Source organism: Giraffa tippelskirchi, chromosome 10 (genome assembly GCF_054371585.1).
Source record: "Giraffa tippelskirchi isolate mGirTip1 chromosome 10, T2T-mGirTip1v1.2.pri, whole genome shotgun sequence".
In the NCBI taxonomy this organism is placed as follows: Eukaryota; Metazoa; Chordata; class Mammalia; order Artiodactyla; family Giraffidae; genus Giraffa; species Giraffa tippelskirchi.
This window is the reverse complement of record NC_137284.1, coordinates 131,651,210-131,670,599: the sequence shown is the minus strand read 5'-3', so window position 1 is coordinate 131,670,599 and position 19,390 is coordinate 131,651,210. Positions and strand designations below refer to the sequence as shown.

At 37.7% G+C, this 19,390-nt stretch overlaps 1 protein-coding gene across 8 annotated transcripts in view; it reads left to right on the top strand.

The window, feature by feature from the left end:
• Positions 1-19,390, top strand: part of IQUB (IQ motif and ubiquitin domain containing) — a 280,882-nt gene that overhangs the window by 153,819 nt on the left and 107,673 nt on the right. The window lies entirely within an intron of this gene.

The following is a 19,390-nucleotide window of genomic DNA, read 5'->3' as shown; positions in this document are numbered from 1 at the left end:
TTTCTAAAATGAGTGTAACCATTTGTATCCTTTTTTCAATTCTTCCTTTCAGAAGATTTTCATTACTTATAATTTAATTTTACATTTTTGTTTACTTAAGTTACCTTGGTTCTGGGTAGCTTTTAAAGATGGTAAAACAGGAAGCTTCATCGGGGGCAAAGTGAGTAGTGGACAGTACATCGGGAGGGCTGGGTTGGGCCTTCTGCCTTCTTAGGTGGCGCAAGTTCTTAACCAATTCTTTCTTTCTTTCTTTTTTTAAAAATTTTAGCCGCACTGGGTCTTCGTTGCGGTGCTTGGGCTTCTCCAGCTGCAGTGTGTGAGTTCTCTAGTTGTGGCATGTGGGATCTTAGTTTCCCAGCCAGGGATCAAACCCACATTCCCTGCATTGGAAGGCGAATTTTTAACCTGTGAATCACCAGTGAAGTCCATCCTTCTTTCCTTCTTTCCTTCTTCCTTCCTTCCTTCCCTCTGTTTCTTTCTTCCTTTTCTTTTTCTTATTTTGTTGTTGTTTTTTCTTTCCTGAACCCTGAGTGATTAAAGCTGATTTTGGCCCTGATGACATGCAGTAGATTCTCCACATGTTAGAGCTGGAAGGAGCCACAGGAATCATCTAGTCCAGTCCCTCCTATTTTATAGGTGAGGAAACCGAGACCCAAAAAATATAACCACTTGTTCAATGTTACACCATTCGTAGAAAGGTCAGGTCTTCCTACACTTAGTAAAATATTTTATGCATTATGTGTATTACCAAAATACATCTTTATAACCCATGCATACAAGTACAAATACAGGTCAAGGGGTTTCTTCAGGCTCCCTGTCACCAGAGGTCTGCTGAGCCCTGCAGGCCCCCTCATATCTAAAGGCCATTATTATTGTGCCATTTACATTCCCTGCTTCACACACTCAGTAACACCTTCCCATTCCATACGTTATTCCACAGGTGCCTGCTGGCTAATCTGATTAACTGGTAATCAATCTGCTCACAGAATATGCTGAAAGATCCAATAGGAAAAGATTCTCCCTCTATGTTGCCACTTGGCAGACATTGCTAAGCTGCTGCTGTTCTCATCTCAACCAAATTGCTTAAGTGTTGCCAGGTTAACCTGACTCTGAGAAAACTGTGCTTTCCTTCGGTGTGCTTCAGGGTTTTCCTAAAGAGCTCAGGGTTCCTTGGTTCGGTCTAGGTCCTTGTTGGTCACTTCCCCACTTGTCCTTTCTTAGGGGAGTTTAGTCATGAGATATCTGAATGAGTGAGAATTTAGGACTCATACGTGTTCACTCTGAAGTCCCATTAGGTTGTCCTTTCCTCTGAGATGAGGATTTAGTTTTAATGTATTTATTCAACTCAAAACAGACTAGTAGGTTCAAAGGTCTGCTGATCCAGGTGAGTAGCCCCGGGGCCCTTCCTAGAAGAGTTCAGAAGAGTTCAAGGGTTCACAGCACAATAAGGAAAATAACAACTGCATGCATGACCAAATACACAGGACCTGAGGACAAACATTCTCTTATGAGACTTTATGAGGGGGTAGGTATTGCTAAATGGTTAAGAACATGGACTCTGGGGCAAGAGAACTTGGGTTCAAATCCCAGGTGAGCCCATTATCGGCCATATGACTCTGGGAAAATTCATTAAACGCCCCTTGCCTCAGTTTTCCCAGCTATAAAATGGGGGATAAAAATAGGGCATATTTCACAGTTGTTTAAATTAAATAACTAAATGCATATAAGTTATAAAAATAATTATGTATTTAATATTATATCAATAATATATTAACTTTATATTATTACCATATATAACATTTCTCATTAGAGAAGCATTTACTATAATTATTTCATTTGATTTTCACTTTGTTTAAGTTCAACAAACACAAATTGAGCAACTACTTAGGTTCTGTGCTGGACCCTGGAAATGCTAAGATTATAATAATACAACAAGTTATGTGCTGTCCAGGTGTTTGGGGTTCTACTTGGGAAAACAACACTTTCATGCCTCTTTTGATTGACTCTAACTCAGTCAGCACGAGCTCTGTCCCTTGTAGACAATGAGGATGAAGAATCAGATCGACAACAAAACCTTTCCTTCAATCGATCCGCACATCATATGAGTGCAAGGGCCATGTTTCTGTTAATACAACTTTACCCCTGAATTATTTCTATACACTCTTCCCCCTCTGCAATAACTTTTAGGGAAGGTCTCTCACATTGCAGCTAGATTCTTTACCAGCTGAGCCACCAGGGAAGCCCATAACTTTTAGGGAAGGCTTTTACAAAATTGATTCCTCCGAGTCCTAATGTTTAACTAGTATGGTCAGAGCACATTTTCATAGAAAGAGATAATTAACTTGATTTCATCATTACATGACTACCCCGTGACAAGTTGAATTCAAGGAGCGAAACATGTACCATCTTCCTTCCAAAGGGCAAGCTTTTCCCTCCACAGCATTCTCCTCACCTTCAGAATTGCTACTGTGATGACTAAGGAAAAATCTCTGTCTCTCTGCCCCTTGGATTAAACAGAACATGAGTTAGCAAAAAGTTTTTGGCAAGAACCTGATTCTCAGTTGACAGGATGGCCGTCCCTGAAATGTGTAAGCTTTACAAAGAGAGAGAGAGAGGTTCGGGCAGCAAAAAGGAAAAGTGAAGATCCCAGTCTCATGGTTTAAGACTCTCAGATCCAGAGCCATTTACCAGTAAGAATTATAGGAAAGAAATCAAAATACAGTCACAGTGTGTTATAAAACATGTCCCTGTATAGTAGATTACGTTCTCTCGAAATAAAATCATGTCTCAAATTAGTCTGATATATCGTTAAGTCATGGGGAGCAAATAAAAATGGAATGGGTATTTGAGGCTATGAGAGATTGAGTTGGCTGGAAGAACCCGACTAGGGATTGTGACTTCTCAGAGACTGAATGTATTCATTGCTGGAACAGGGCTAGCACAGTGAAGAGCAGTGTCACAGGGCTGTGCGTGTGTTAAATAGCAAATGCAGTTTCAGGCACATAATATAAGCTATCAAAAAATAATAATTATTATTACCTGCTTTCTTATGTCATAATGACATTTTACCCAGTTGGCTGAGGTTTTATTATTAATATTTTTTTTTATGTAAAAGAGACTCATCATGTATTTATTGGCCAGGAATTTCTCTTCTCACCCAGTGGTGAAATATTTGTTAGAAGCCAGAAAATAGAAAAGGTAACCCTTCAACCCAGAACTTTGAAATTATGTAATTGTTAGCCAGATGTTTTTCAATTTGTTTGGATAAAATTTGCAATATACTTTGAAGCAAAAAAGAGTAGAAATCTAAGCCTATTTGTAAAAAGAATATCAGTCTCTGTTCTCATTCAGAATGAACAATGCCATTTGGTACATGCGATGACAACAGTCTGGAAAAATGGAGGACAAGTCTATGATTATGGTCATTGTCATCTCCAAGGACTTCTAAGAAAGCAGCTTCCTTTAATGAAGTTTCACATAATACCAGTGCAAGAGGGAAAAATGAGGAGGGGAGAAAGCTGAGGGCGTGAGGGTAGCTGAGCAAACCTTCTGATATCAGTATGAGAAGTCACAGTGGAGAGAGGACTAGAAGAAGAGAAGCTACAAAAGGACTCACCTGAACACCAAGAAAAGAGGAAGAATACTAATTGTGATTCAAGGATGTCATTTTATAGATTGCAGGGAACTCAGTAATGATAGCTATCCTACAGTTGCTTCATGTGGGTAGGAAGTGAAGTACTATTTTGCATGAACTGTGTACTACTAGTCAGATTTCTTCGATGATTTATTCCCAACTTTGCTAACATAGCTTGGCATGTGAGAAACTGCTCTCACAGCAGTCATAAATCTTCTAAAAGTTTCATTTCATTGTAGGGAGAAAATTAAGTGTCCATTCCGATAGCAATCAGAAAGAATAAATCCCATTTTAAGCACATATTTCTTGCTGTGAGCTAATAAATACAATTTTTACTAGCCTGTTTCTCTTTTTTCTTGTGAATAAATTTTGAGTTGCTGCTCGAAGATATTCAGAGTAGGCACAGAGCCATAGAAAGAAAAGTAAAAAGGATTATGTATCAGAGACAGTTTCTTTTCTTAAAATTATTCATATTTGTGTGTCATAGTCATTGATGCTTAGCAAGTTGTTAACCTGTGGGTGTACTGACAATTCCGTTTTTAAACTAATAGTTTATAGGGACTATTAGGTTTGTCCTTAGGCTTCTGGCGCCCCAGGGCAAACTTTTATTTCCAAGCATCTGCTCACCACTTAATTCATAATTATCATTCTGGATACAGCCGGAGCTGGTAGCAGTAGTTCTAAATTACCACTTTGGACAAGCATATCAATGATGAAACTTCATTTATGACTGATGTCTCTGCTTCTGGTATTGTTTACATCTTTCATCTGTGATTGCTAAGTCACGAACCGGTATAATTTTGCTGTAATAACTAAGATAATTAATTTTCCTATTGTTTTTCTTTTTGTTTCCTCTTCAGTCTTGGGAACACTTCAGTCTATTTTTTTCTCTCTTGTTATTAATAGCATGGGTAGTTGCACAAGTTACATTGTATATTAATATATTATTTCTTAATGTATTAGGAATGAAAATACTGCATAAAATGGGGGTATTTGACTGATATAAATGTTGAAATCCTGAGAACTGTGTTATACTGGCAATAAAGTCTCCATCACATTCCAAAGTTAAAGACTTCAGTCCTATCAATGACTGCTTTTAAAAATCTCTTTGGATGGCACTTACAGGTCAGTGCTCAAAGTGTCCTGGTTGAATCTGTGGATTAAGCAGCTCTTATTTGAAGAGTTTGGAGGGTTTGCACAATGAACACCAAACATGATACTGTCTGATGGTCTGAAGCAAGACGTAGTGACCAACTCTACCATGGACACTGAGGGGAGGTAATACTTGGTCCTCTTGGTGATCACTGTTGGTAAAGTCATGAGATCTGATGATACTCTCCCAGCTGGGACATCTACTGAGACAAACTCCACTCTCAAGCCAGCCTCTCCCATCACCTGGCAACCCTATGGGACAGAGAAAGATGAGGCAGAGATTAGAGTGATGCATCTACAGACCAAGGAAATACCATGATATGCAAATATATATATATATGTAAGTGAAAGTTGCTCAGTCATTTCCAACTCTTTGTGATCCCATGAACTGTACCCTCCCAGGCTCCTTTGTCCATGGAATTCTCCAGGCCAGAATACTGGAGTGGACAGCTATTCCATTCTTCAGGGGATCTTCCCAACCCAGGGACCAAATCCAGGTCTCCCTCATTGCAGGTGGATTCTTTACCATCTGAGCTACCAGTGAATCTATCTATCTACCTACCTACCTACCTATCTATCTATCTATCTATCTATCTATCTATATGTGTGTATGTGTGTGTGTGTTTAAACATGAAAGAAAGTGAAATTGTTAGTTGCTCAGTCATGTCCGACTCTTTGGGACCCCATGAACTGTAGCTCACCAGGCTCCTCTGTCCATGGAATTTCCCAGGCACGAATACTGGAGTGGGTAGCCGTTCCCTTCTCCAGGGGATCTTCCCAACCCAGGGATCGAATCTGGGTCTCTTGCATTGCAGGCAGATTTTTTACCACCTGAACCACCAGGGAGTAAATATACATAACATGAAATTCAGAGTGATGTCAAGTCTATAAATTAACAGGATGGCAAAGAAAATAGATTAAGGTTTTCTTTGAGACACAAAGAGAAATATCTAGCTACGGTATAGGTTTGGCTCCCTCTTTAATACTTCTCTCTGATGATGATTTTGGTTCTGAAAATTATTTTGCTTTCCATTCTGTATAAGAAATACACTCAGGTACTGTTGGAATGCTTGTTACTCAGACTCAGGACTGTCAGATCTCAGTAGGACTGTTCTCTTGCTAAAGCTGGGGGGCAGGGAATGAATAGGTATAGATATTCAGCTCCAGAACAAAATGTTATTTTGCCCTCAGGGTCTTTTGGGAACAGAATGTATGCTTCTAGTCTTCCACTAATACCAGTGTTTAACCTCTACCCAATAATTTGTTGTTTTCCTTCTACTTAGTAGAAAGGATTTTTAGATACATCTTTCTTATTTAAAATTTCTTCCTCCTGTTTTCCCACTGGGTTTTTTGTTAAAAAATCAACCACTCTTTTCTACTTTGGTAGGTTTGTGTCCAGAGAAAGGACACAGTGCTTCTATTTCAACTCTATTTTGAGGCTTTTTTTTTTTTTTTCCAATAGAAGAAGTTTTAAAAGAAAAATTTTGCCTACTGGAGTAAATGATTTACCAGCAAGGCAAAAGAGCAAGGAAATTGCTTACGTTAAATCTCAAAACATTCTGAGTTCTAGTATGCCTGTGAAGTTTAGTTCTTAGAACCTCAGATACTCGAATCCCCAGAACCTAAAAAGAAGCAGTACTATATGCTGCTGCTGCTGCTGCTAAGTCGCTTCAGTCGTGTCTGACTGACTCTGTGCAACCCCATAGACGGTAGCCCACTAGACTCCTCTGTCCCTGGGATTCTCTAGACTAGAATACTGGAGTGGGTTGCCATTTCCTTCTCCAATGCATGAAAGTGAAAAGTGAAAGTGAAGTCGCTCAGTCGTGTCTGACTCTTAGGGACCCCATGGACTGCAGCCTACCAGGCTCCTCTGTCCATGGGATTTTCCAGGCAAGAATTCTGGAGTGGGTTGCCATTGCCTTATCCGAGTACTATATGAGCAAATCATTTCTATTTCTAGGATTTAAACAGACAGTAATGGGCTTTGGAAAATTGTTAGAAATTCATGTTTAGATACTGTCTATAGATAAGTATTCAAATTCCTAAATTTTGCTCATTAAAAATTCTTGCCTTACAGTATTTACATGGATAGGTACCTCCCCATATGTATACCAGTTTACCAGTTTATATACACAAACACAGATGCACACACACACATACACACACAGAGAGCCTTTTCCCCCAGAGTTTTAATTCCATCACCATACATGATACATACAAAATATTTTAAATAAAATTTATCAAGTCAGATCAATGCTCAGATTAGCTTGGGTATAACCAGCTCACAGACTAATAGCCCTCACATAAAAGAAGACCATGACACAGTAGAAATTCATCTGTATCTCTACTGAGATACTTATTATGGATTTACTTTCAAAAATGCAATTATGATGGCTGTTATCACTTTAAAAGTCTGTTATTTAAGCACTGAGGCTGATTAGTCAGAAAATGTTTTCTCATTTCTTCACCAAAAGTTATAAGAGCTTTGATAGAGGGTTTTTAAATATTTAGAACCAGAGGATCTTAATATAAGAAGAGCAATTATTGGAATCATCAGAGAACTTTCCAACAGAATATTGTACTTCAAAAATGGTAATAGTTACAAGGTATGATCCTATCAGTTTGTCCCTAATGATCCATGTTAAGAATGAATGAGGAAAGAATACATACTTAGCTTGGAAATGGAAGACAATAAGCTGCTTCTTGGCTCTTGATATTGTTTCTTATTTCATTGATACTGAAGCATAAGTAACAAACACTTTGCTTAATAAGTGGCAACATCTTAAGTTTTTCTTCTCCCTGTGGTCCTTGGTAGTGCTTAGGAATAAATAAAAATCTCCAGCGCTAAGAAGAGAAAGGAACTGGAGGCATATTAACATTTCTCCAGTTTAATAGGATAATGCAGATTAAAAAAGATGCAAGGGCCCCACAGTGTAAGTCAGAGAAAGTTATCACTTGAGAGAACAGTAGAAAATAGAAGGCCTGCTAACAGCATTCGCACCACGGAAAAGTGAGAAATCCACAAAGTAGATCTGTATGTTCTTCACCTCTCCTGGCAGTGTACACTCAGGTCTCCTCCATTAAATGCCCACCACCCTCCCTGCCAATCTCTTCTTAGTCCTTCCTTTCTAACTGAAAAGTAACCACTTTGTTCTATTATCTGCCCAGTTCTCTCCAATAGATAATTTGCCAAATTGCTCAGTGTTAACAACAACAAAAATATCTCTAAGCATCAAATAATAAGCAGGATACTAAGTGCATAAAAATTACCCCAGTGACTGGGCTTCCTTCCAAGTATCATGTTTAAAGATGACAGCATTCCAATTACTTCCTCCAATAGAGGGGACGTCTGGACAGATTAAAAGGCAAAACTTTGGGAGCTTTTTTGGGGAAAGATATCTAAAATCAGGTATTTGTTGTTGTTGTTCAATTGCTCAGTCATGTCTAACTCTCTGTGACCCCATGGACTGCAGCACTCCAGGCTTCCCTGTCCTTCACCATCTCCCAGAGCTTGCTCAAAACTCATGTCCATTGAGTCGGTGATGCCATCCGACCACTTTGTCCTCTATCATCCCCTTCTCCTCCTACCTTCAATCTTCCCATCATCAAGATCTTTTCCAGTGAGTAGGCTCTTCACATCAGGTGGCCAAAGTATTGGAGCTTCAGTTTCAGATTCAGCCCTTCCAATGAATATTCAGGATTGACTTCTTTTAGGATTGACTGGTTTGATCTCCTTGCAGTCCAATGGACTCTCAAGAGTCTTCTCCAATACCATGGTTCAAGAGTATCAATTCTTTGGTGCTCAACCTTCTTTATGGTGCAAATATCACATCCAACATGACTATTGGAAAAAACCATAGCTTTGACTGTATGGACCTTTGTTGGCAAAGTGATGTCTCTGCTTTTTAATATGTTGTCTAGGTTAGTCATAACTTTTCTTCCAAGGAGGAAGCATCTTTTAATTTCATGGCTGTATTCACCATCTGCAGTGGTTTTGAAGCCCAAGAAAATGAAATCTGTCACTGTTTCCATTGTTTCCCCATCTATTTGTCATGAAGTGATGGGACCATGATCTTCATTTTTTAATGTTGAGTTTTAAGCCAGCTTTTTCATTCTCCTCTTTCACCTTCATCAATGCTCCTTAGTTCCTCTTGGCTTTCTGCCATAAGGGTGGTGTCATCTGCATACCTGAGATTATTGATAATGATAGTTCTCCTGGCAATCTTGATTCCAGCTTTTGCTTCACCCAGCCCAGCATTTCGCATGATGTACTTTGCATATAAATTAAATAAGAAGGGTGACAATACAGTCTTGATGTACTCCTTTCTCAGTTGTGAACCAGTCTGTTGTTCCATGTCCAGTTCTAACTGTTGCTTCTTGACCTGCATACAGGTTATGCAGGAGGCAGGTTAGCTGGTCTGGTATTCCTATCTCTAAGAATTTTCCACAGTTTGTTGTGATCCACACAGTCAAAGGCTTTAGCGTAATCAATGAAGCAGGGTAGATGTTCTTCTGGAAATCTGGAAATTTTCTGGAAATTGCTTTTTCTATGATCCAATGGATGTTGGCAATTTGATCTCTGGTTCCTCTGCCTTTTCTAAATCCAGCTTGAACACCTGGAAGTTCTTGGTTCACATACTGTTAAATCCTAGCTTGGAAGATTTTGAGCATTACTTTGTTAGCATGTGAAATGAGTGCAATTGTGCGGTAGTTAAACATTCTTTGGCATTGCCCTTCTTTGGGATTGGAATGAAAAATGGTTTTGAGAAATTCCTTGAGTCACATCATGCACATATTTCTGCTAATTTTATGTGGGTTTCTTTCACGACTTAGACTTTGAGAACACAAGAAAACCAGATGGTTTTGTAGTCCTCCAGTCATCAGCTTTTGTTTTTAAATTAGACTGGATGTGAAGAATCAGGATTCTCAGACTTGCTAAAGGAAACACAGATGAATATTAGTAAGAGTTTTTTTTTCATCCTTCAAATTGCTTCTTAATTTCTTATTTGGTGTTCTCATATAAAAGTATCTTTCTCCATTCTCTCTAATAACATAATGGTCTCAAATTCACGTCCTGTACAACTAGACTTCTAAGAATACTTGCAGACATACACAGACCCAACTGAACATAGTCATTTCAGGAAAAGAGGATATATGCTTTAGAATTTCAAGATAGCAATAGAAGCTTACATTTAATTTGACTGAAACTGAAGAAGTTGAAATTGTTTATAAATAACTCATTATAAAAGTTTTCCTTGTTGATCATTCAAATTATTTCTTCAAAAATTTGGAGTCTGACAATTTTAGAGATCATATACTTTATTCATGTTCTTAAACTAATTCAATAAAACTATTAACATGATAGCTCTTGTACTGAAGAGCATTATCTCCTTTCATTAAATATATTAATGGATGCTTGCCATCATTGCTGAGGTCAAATACAAAATTCCTTTTTGACTATACAGTGACTGTTCTTAGTAAATGAATATTTATTCAGCTCTTCAGATGGTGATGTGCATGACTGGAGAATAACGTCTGCTTTTTAGTTGCTTTGACTTCAGGACTATTATTTTATTAAGCCTCTGAATAAAACCTGCACAAGACACATGAAAGCAGTGAAAGTACCTTTAGAAAGCAATTACCCGAACTGTGATATCCTTCATCAGACAGATGAACGTGAAGTTTACAAGCTTTCTTAATGGCTTCTCTTTGATAACAAGTATAAAACATTTATGAATAAAACCATTAGGTTATTTCACTTTCAGACTATTGTTCTCTGCTATTTATTTCAAAGACAACAGAGAGACAAATAGAGATGCATTTTAGTTTGTCTGGATTTTATCTTTAATGACTTCCTTTCAGCTTTTACTTGTTCTAGATTTTGGTTTAATTAAGAACCCATAGTAGATGCTGTATGGTATTTCCCAAGTTGCCCTTCCAGGAATGAGCCTTGAGAGACTTATCATTTAATGGCTCTCAAGTGAGTCCCTCTCTGAGAAATACCCTTCACCAAAGGCAGCCACTCAGTTCAAGGCCACACCCTTTCCCTGAGGTCAGCCTGCATTATTTGACTGGTTGAAACATGAATATTTCCTCCTTGCCTAGGTCAGGACCACTGTGAGGGCAGCATCCTGCTCCAGAGTACTCACGTGATTGAGTGAGCCTTTGTTGTAATTTCATCCCCTTTGCCCAACCCTTTTACACTCCCCTGCAAGCTTTCTTAATAAACTTCCTTTCATGGAGAACTGAACTTACACAGTAACATGTAAGTTTCAAAATCATTGTCATCCTTGGACAGTCTAGATCAGAAAGTTTAGGGTATGGGATGAGATTGTTAGGCAACAATCATAAACAATGTTTTTCTCTCCAGAGAGACATTATAGATGTAAAGTCTAAGAGTTATTATCATCTTAAATCTTCTCATGAAGTAACTGCTTTACTGCAAGCAATAGACTCTTTCTGAAAGAGCCATGAACAGGAAGAAGACAATTACTGTTCGTTCCTCCCTTCAAATAGTGTGGTACCTCAGGCAAGTTGGCATCTGCATGAGAAACTAGACTGAATTCTCTAAGTTCCCTACTGATTCCATGGGCCTGTGATTTTTTTCTAAGTGATGGAAGAACTACCACTTATCCTTTGCTATGAAAATTTATTGGGATGATACTTATTTCTTTGTAGTTTTCGCCAGTGAGAATGCCCGAGGCACACAACAAGAATGAATGAAAGATCTTCAAAATCAATTTTCAGAAGGATTTCAAGATGTAATTCACTATAGCCATTAAGGTAATATTTCTGAAGGAATGGTGCTCAGAGGCAGGACAGTGTATGAGACTATGAAGAGGAGTCTGAGCAAATGGCATGTCAGTGAGTAGAAAGAAACTCTCAGAAGTGAAAAAAAGCCCATAAAAATATGAAAGCTTATTCTGTCTTTCCTTTTCCATGGCTTCTCCCTTGATATGCTATGTTAATTACGACTACTCCTGAGGACATCTGCTTCGGCTCTGACAGACTAACTTATAGCAGACCAATCAACTTTCCAAGAAAATTGGAAAAGTGAAATGCTAGATTAAAATACACATGTGCACGCACATACACACACACATCACCTATGATCTGTTTGAAGACAGTGGAGAAATTCTAAGGCAGCAAGTACTGGAAAGTCAGATAGCTGAAGAGAAGAGAGGGAAAGTAAACTGACACAAAATTCTGTGATGCCTTTGCTCTCAAGGTATTTGCCAATTTGTAACTGAAGGATGACTGGTCAGAAATTAGACCAGAGCTTGAGAGACAAAAATGGAATTCAGCGTTCATTATGGAGCAGAGACCTGATTAACAATTTGGATTTTAGTTTTGACTCCTAACGAGTTATTCTTTTAATAGTAAAGGCGAACCAGAAATAAACTGACCTGCACTGCAGGCTAAACTCAGCTTCAAACTAAGCCCAGTTTCAACTTCAGACTGGATTAAGGTGAATCTTCCTTACCATAACTGCTTAATAAAAGAAGCAAGATGACCCCAGAAGTTTTCATACCTTATGTCCAACATTCACTTACAAATTTATCAAGCTACAGGAAACAAGAAGAAAATGACTAACAAAAAAATTTAGTAAAACTCCTCAGAAATTTCAGATATTGGAGTTATCAAATGCCCACCTTATGGTAGCTTGTATTAATATCTTAGTTCTCTCCACCTTCCTAAGACCTGTGATATGTTCAAAGTGGTATGAGCTATTAATAATTTCACATAATAATTCATGCTAATATATGGAGGACTTTTCAACACTTCCTTGAACCATTTGATAAATTTCAGTATTGTTTCTAAGAAAATAACTAACTAGTTGTATAATCCGAAAAAGCTGGTTGACATTTCAGGCTATGTTGGAGAGAACATTGGTAACATGTGAGGGCAATATTTCAGGAACATGAAGGTTGCCTTGGGGACCCTCTGGTGACTTTATGTCAGATATCCAGCCTGATTCCATGGATATTAAACTGTTTACAAGCCCAATTAACTACTGACCGTATGATTTTCTGTCTGATCTGCATGCTATTACTGTTCCGTGCTTTGAGAACCTCTTCTGTATTTCATGCAGTTCTGTTGTTTTAAAACACTGATGAGATATTACAATGGAGCAACTCTAAACCTATCACACTGCCACATCCAGTGTCAAGTCCACCAGGGCATGATTGCTGATGTAACGCATGCAGATCTGTGTTCGCTATGCTCCAGTGGAGAGAGGCCTCACTTAAGAAATCTAAAACTCTGAAAAGATGAAGGGCAAAAGGCTCTTGGTTTGTTTTTTAGAGAAAGGAGACATGATACAACATTTCTGAGTCTAGTAAAGGAGTGCTTTATCTTTTCCGTTTTGTTTTTTTTTTTGGTAAGTTGCAATGTTGAAGGTATAAAAAACAAGGAGGAAAACAGGAAATTCTGTTGCAAGATTGAATTCTGTTGAGCTCAATAGAGCTATTGTTCTGTCAGTATTGACACTGCAAATTCCTATCTTTTGGTGTTTATAAAATCCAGTTAGACCTGAAACAATATACACTGGACTCCAGCCGGCAAGCAATTTCAAAAAAAATTGAATAATATGCCTTCAATTATTTTTAACTCTAGGCCTTGCAAATTGTTCTGCCACCAAACTACTCTGAATGTGCCCAAGCTCATTTGACTTGACATTGAAGTCAATTTCTTTCAGATATATGTTTGGTATATATACGTGTGATAAAATGCTCTTTAAAGGTACTTTAACTTGAATAAACGTAGACATTAAACTTCATCACTACGTTTAGGAAATATTGCCTTTAAAATAGATTTCCGATTGCTTGAATTAAGCAGTTTTAGTAAATACTTTACACAGGCTTCTCTGGTGGTTCAGGCAATAAAGAATCTACCTGCAATGCAAGAGACCTTGATTCGGTACATGGGTTGGGAAGATCCGTTGGAGAAGGGAATGGCTACCCACTCCAGTATACTTGCCTGGAGAATTCAATGGACAGAGGAGTCTGACGGGCTGCAGTCCATGGGGGTCACAATGAGTTGGACACAACTGAGTGACTAACACTTATAACTGAACTTCATTTGAGTAATGCCCAGCATTTTAAAGATCCGAAAATACAGTCCTAAATTAAGATCTTAGGAGGCAATGCTAACTAACTATCATGGTCCCCATGCTAGTAAGGGGACCTGGTACTCAAGTATTAGGTTGGCCAAAAATTTCAGGTTTTTCTGAAATATTTTACAGAAAAAGTCTGAACAAACTTTTTGGCCAACCCAATACTATTTATTGGATCAATCAACCCTGCCTTTATTCACATTGCTGTGTCAATGTAGCAGTGTTTTATTGATTTTGTCTGAGAAATGGAGAATAAAAGATGGGAGGAATTAATAAAATGGATATTGAAGAGATAATAAAAAGAAAGAATCAGAAGGATAAAGTGGAGGAACAGAAGAGATTAGAAGGCACCACTGAGCAAGAAGCAGACTTGTTTCAATATTTACAACTAATTCAGTGGACATAACGCTGCTTTAAGGATACTCAAGATCACATTTTTAACTGTTCATTACTCATTTAGTTAACAAATAATCGCTGAAGACCTAATAGAAACCAGAAACTCTTCTAAGTACTAGTGGTACGGCAGTGAACAAAACAGATAAAAATTCCTGTTCATGAACCAACTGGTGGATGAATGGATAAGCTAACTGTGGTATATACATACAGTGGAATATCATTTAGCCTTAAAAAAGGAGGAAATTGGCACATGTTACAACATGGATAAACCTTGAGAACCTTTTGCTATGTGAGATAAACTAGTCCCAAAGAGACAGATACTATCTGATACCACTTACAAGAGGCACCTAGAGTAGTCAGATTTAGAGACAGACGGTAGGATGGTGATTGTCAGGGGCTGGGGGCAAGGAAGAATGGAGAATTACTGTTTAATGGATACAGAGTTTCAGTTTGGCAGCCTGAAAAGAGCCCTGGAGATGGACGGTGGTTGCACAACAGTATGAATGCATTTAATACCTCTAAACTGTACACTAAAATGGTTTTAAGAGAAAAAATTTATGTTATATGTATTTTAGCACCATAAAAAATTTAGGGGGAAAATCTTCCTGCCCATGTGGAGTTTATTATTTGGTAAACTCCGTTAACATTTTCCTATCTGTGGGTCGCAAAACAATATTGGTAATAGATTTCTCCCCCTCCCACATTCTTCAGGGTGAAATATAACCCAAAGAATGTTGATTTTTAAAAGATTCTGAAGAAATGTAATGCAAATTTTAGCATTCACACATCAGTGTAATCCTTTAGTGCATGCTCTGTGCTCAGTTGCTTCAGCTGTGTCTGACTCTTTGCGACCCCAGAGACTGTGGCCCACCAGGCTCCTCTGTCCACGGGATTCTCCAGGCAAGAGTACTAGAGTGGGTTGCCATGCCCTCCTCTAGGGGATCTTCCCAACCCAGGGCTGGAACCCACGTCTTCTGCGTCTCCTAGCATTATAGGCAGATTCTTTGGTACTTACTGTTAATAGGTTCCCTTGTGTTCTCTAAGGTCTGTGCCACTGAAAAGGGAGCAGTGGGCTGAGGAAATCCCAATAGAAAGAATTTGCATGGGGAGGACTGTTGGAAAAACCAAAGTTTAGGGGAGTTCAAATTGCCAAGACTCACTGCCAGCCTAATGCACACAGCATCCTTCCTCCTGCTGCCCATTATTGGGGCCTCCTGGAGCCACTGTAAGAACCAAGAATTGAAAGAGAGAACCTTTTGGCTCCTCATTTGCTCATCTTGTAGGATGCTTCAGTAAGGGCCTTAGAAATACATCGGTCCTGGCTGCCCCTCCCTCACACTGAAGTATTCCTTGCTTTTGACCTGTTCTCATAGATTTCCTCTTTGAAAATGAGTGATGTTTCTGTGGACCACTTGCATGAGATTTATCTGTGCCTTAAAAAAAATGATGGTTCTTAGGCAGAGTCCTTAGGAATCTGCATTTTACTAATAAATGCTAACAAGAAATGAATGAAATAATTATTTTCATATTGATTGAGTATCAGACAAGTACAGTTGTTGTACAAGATGCTGGGGATGAAGTAATGAACAAAATAATTCTACTCCTCACTCTCATATGCAGTTTCTAGCATAGCTCACAAAAGATGGGTTTGAAGAACACGATCAAAATATATTAAGAGAGTGTGAGGGAAGATGATATGCAAGAAAACATTAATGGCATTAATGGAAGTAATAGAAGTTTCTGAAAATAGAGTAAATAAAACAATCAATCATCAAAGGTATAACTAGGAGTGGGTGAAGGTACTCATTGTAATATCAAAAAAATAACAAACAAATTACCATATAAAGCTATTAAATTTTAAGGAGAGAAAAAAGGGTTTCTGGGTTTGTTTAATAAAAAATTTTAAATTTTAGACAAGATACTATGTGTATATGTATAGATGCATTTTTCTGATGAAAGGATCCAATGTTTTATCATTTTTATTAGAGATCTCTGACTCTAAAATGTTAAAAACCTTTATTGTAGTAGAGAATGTTTCCCACAATTTTTAGAGCTGTGTTTATTTTAAAAAACAGTTCTCAAATTGGGACTCTGTTAAGGACTTTAGTATAACCTAAGGGAAAAATTATCTATCTTAAATGTATCCATAGCTTTCCATTGTTTTTATACTCCATTGTCACAGTTTTATTTACCATCCAGCCCCCATACTGGGTGACTGTAGGAAATGCAATCCCATGGCCCACAGTGTTTGTGAGGGCATTGGGGTACACGTATGGAGCACATCTCTTCTCCACTCTTGTTCCAGATGCTGCTGAGGGCTTCTCTGACATACCTGGTCATCTCTGTACCACAATGGACAGAGGCCAGTCAGCTTCACACCAAGCTAAGCCTGTCATCCCCCAGGTCTCAGCAAACTATAGGCTATGGTAGGGAATGGCCAGGACTGAATCTTCCAAGTAATCTTAACAACATAAAGATAACTTTGGGGCTTCCCTGGTGGCTCAGTGCTTAAAGAACCCACCTGCAATGGAGAAGACATGTGTTCGATGCCTGGGTCAGGAGGATTCCCTGGAGAAGGAAATGGCAACCAAATCCAGTATTCTTGGCTGGGAAATCCCAGAGATAGAGGAGCCTGGAGGGCTACAGTCTGTGGGGTTGCAAAAGAGTCAGCATGACTTAGCAACTAAACAACAACAAAGATAAATTTGTTTTTTTTTTCAAAGATAACGTTGACTTGTATATCAGGACGCACTGCCCCCAAGAGCTACCATCCCTGACCTTTTCTTTCACAAAGATTTGTCAGACTCATCCCCAAGCTTCCAGACCCATGCACGCTCCTCTCTTTCATGAGCACTTCCTCTTTCATATCCCCATTCTCTCATGCCTTTCCCCAACCCCAGAATCCTCTATCGTTCTGCTTCCCCCAGCTCAAAATTACATCTTTTGAAGATGCCACCCAGTCCACAAATAAAATCATATTCCTATTATTTAGTGGAGCAGTTCAGTTAGTCTAGATTACCTCTCTCTTTCCAGAAGAGGCCTTGCTTTGGTATAAGTGTTTTCCTAAACAAAACAGCAGCCTCTAGCTCGCCCTGTAATGCAAAAATAGCTGTCTTTTTTTTTTTAAGTACCTTTGATTTTCTACAGAAATTTAAGTAAACAAAAAGAAAAATAATGAGCTGAGAGAACAAGAAGAAATTCTAAGACCAAGAAAAGAGCAGATGGTGGTTGATTATTTTAGTTAATTGTTCAACCAAAAGCTGGGCCCTATTCAGTTCCCTCTTCCTCCCCACTGAATTGGATTAGACTGAGAAAGCAGGGGTCAGATAGAAGGAAAGCCAAAAATTGTTAAATACTTCCTCTGTTACAGAAGGGATCAAAGTTGTTGAGTTTGTTTGTGAGTCAAAATCAATGATTAACTTGGAAATGGTTTTGGTAAGTGACTTCATTTGTTTATTTCAGCATGTTTTCAAAAACAGCATAATAAAAGTTTTAATGTTACAAAACTAAAAGCAAGTCTATATAACAAATGGAATCATAGATAATAGACTCACCCCTAAAAAAGTATAAATTTACATAAAATCAATAAAGAATAACATATGCAAAAAAAAGAAATGATCTGTGATAGGACTAACATAGGGACTACATCTGTGAATAAGGATGTCTAAATCACTCACCAAAAATAGGGTAGTGTATATAAATAAGGAATAAAATACAATAATTCATATTACTATAACACTGAAACAAAAAACATTAAAAATAAAAGGTTAAGGAAACAAGAAAAAATGAATGTAAGTTTCAAGTGGAATTTAATGCAAATATAATAGTAACAGCTAACATTTGTATAGTACTGATTTTATGTACAAGTTCAAATGTATCTCTTAAATATTTAATCTTCATATAAAGTCTATGTGGCATATACAGTTATTATCATCATTTTTCAGATGATGAGATCAAGTCACAGAAAGGACAGATAATTTGAGCAAAGTGAAATGAAAGCGAAAGTCGCTCAGTCTTGTTCAACTCTTTGTGACCCCATGGACTATACAGTCCATGGAATTCTCCAGGCCAGAATACTGGAGTGGGTAGCCTTTCCCTTTTCCAGGAGATCTTCCCAACCCTGGGATCGAACACAGGTCTCCCGCATTGCAGGCAGATTCTTTCCCAGCTGAGCCACAAGGGAAGCCCAATTTGAGCAAAATCACATAGAAATACTGGGTCTGAGATTTGTGCCCACAGCACTGTGTGACACTGTGTGTCCTTCACGCATTGTGCTGATTTTTTCTTTTGGGTACTATTTGTGCCAACTTTAAAATAAAACAAAAATATAGAGAAAATAAATCATTAATAATAGGAAAGAATTTATATTTACCAAAATGTATACACCGTAAATAAGAATTATTCATTTTTAAGCACACATTGTTTATATATCGAAATTGCCTATATAATAGAAAACAAAGAAAGTTTACATAAATTCAAATGCAGACATCTGAAGAATGTATTTTCAGACCACTGTTCAATAAAACTAGAAAAAAAGTAAATTTAAATAAAGAAAACTGACATAGAAAATTTTTAAAAACTATTCTATGAAGTAACAACTGGGCCAAGAAATCGATAAAGATTAAGGAATAAATCAAGGAAACAACAATAAAATGTTTCCGAAATGATAAAATATTAACCCTTGTATAAACTTAAACTGTATGGAATGAGGCCAAACCATTAACCAAAATGAATTTAGTGGTTTTAAAAATATTTTTGATGTGCTCAAAAGTATAGAAGATAAATTTAGTATTCAGCTTATTATCCTAGGAAAATTATCCAAAAGGAAAATTTAGGACAAAATTTGTTGTAATAAAAGCAATAAAATAGCATGCTGAATAAAATTTTACAGGGAAGAAATATGCCTTTAGCTATGTTCCTAACTTGATAAAATTCCGCACTGTTTTTATATAGGTTGATATCATTGGTGAGCAATTTTACTCCCATTATTTCAAAATTCCTTGTTAAAATCTTATTAGTAACTTTGATACTTTTAGGAAACTAGACATGAATTTTCCAAATTTCAATCCCAATTCTTAACTGTATTTCTTTTT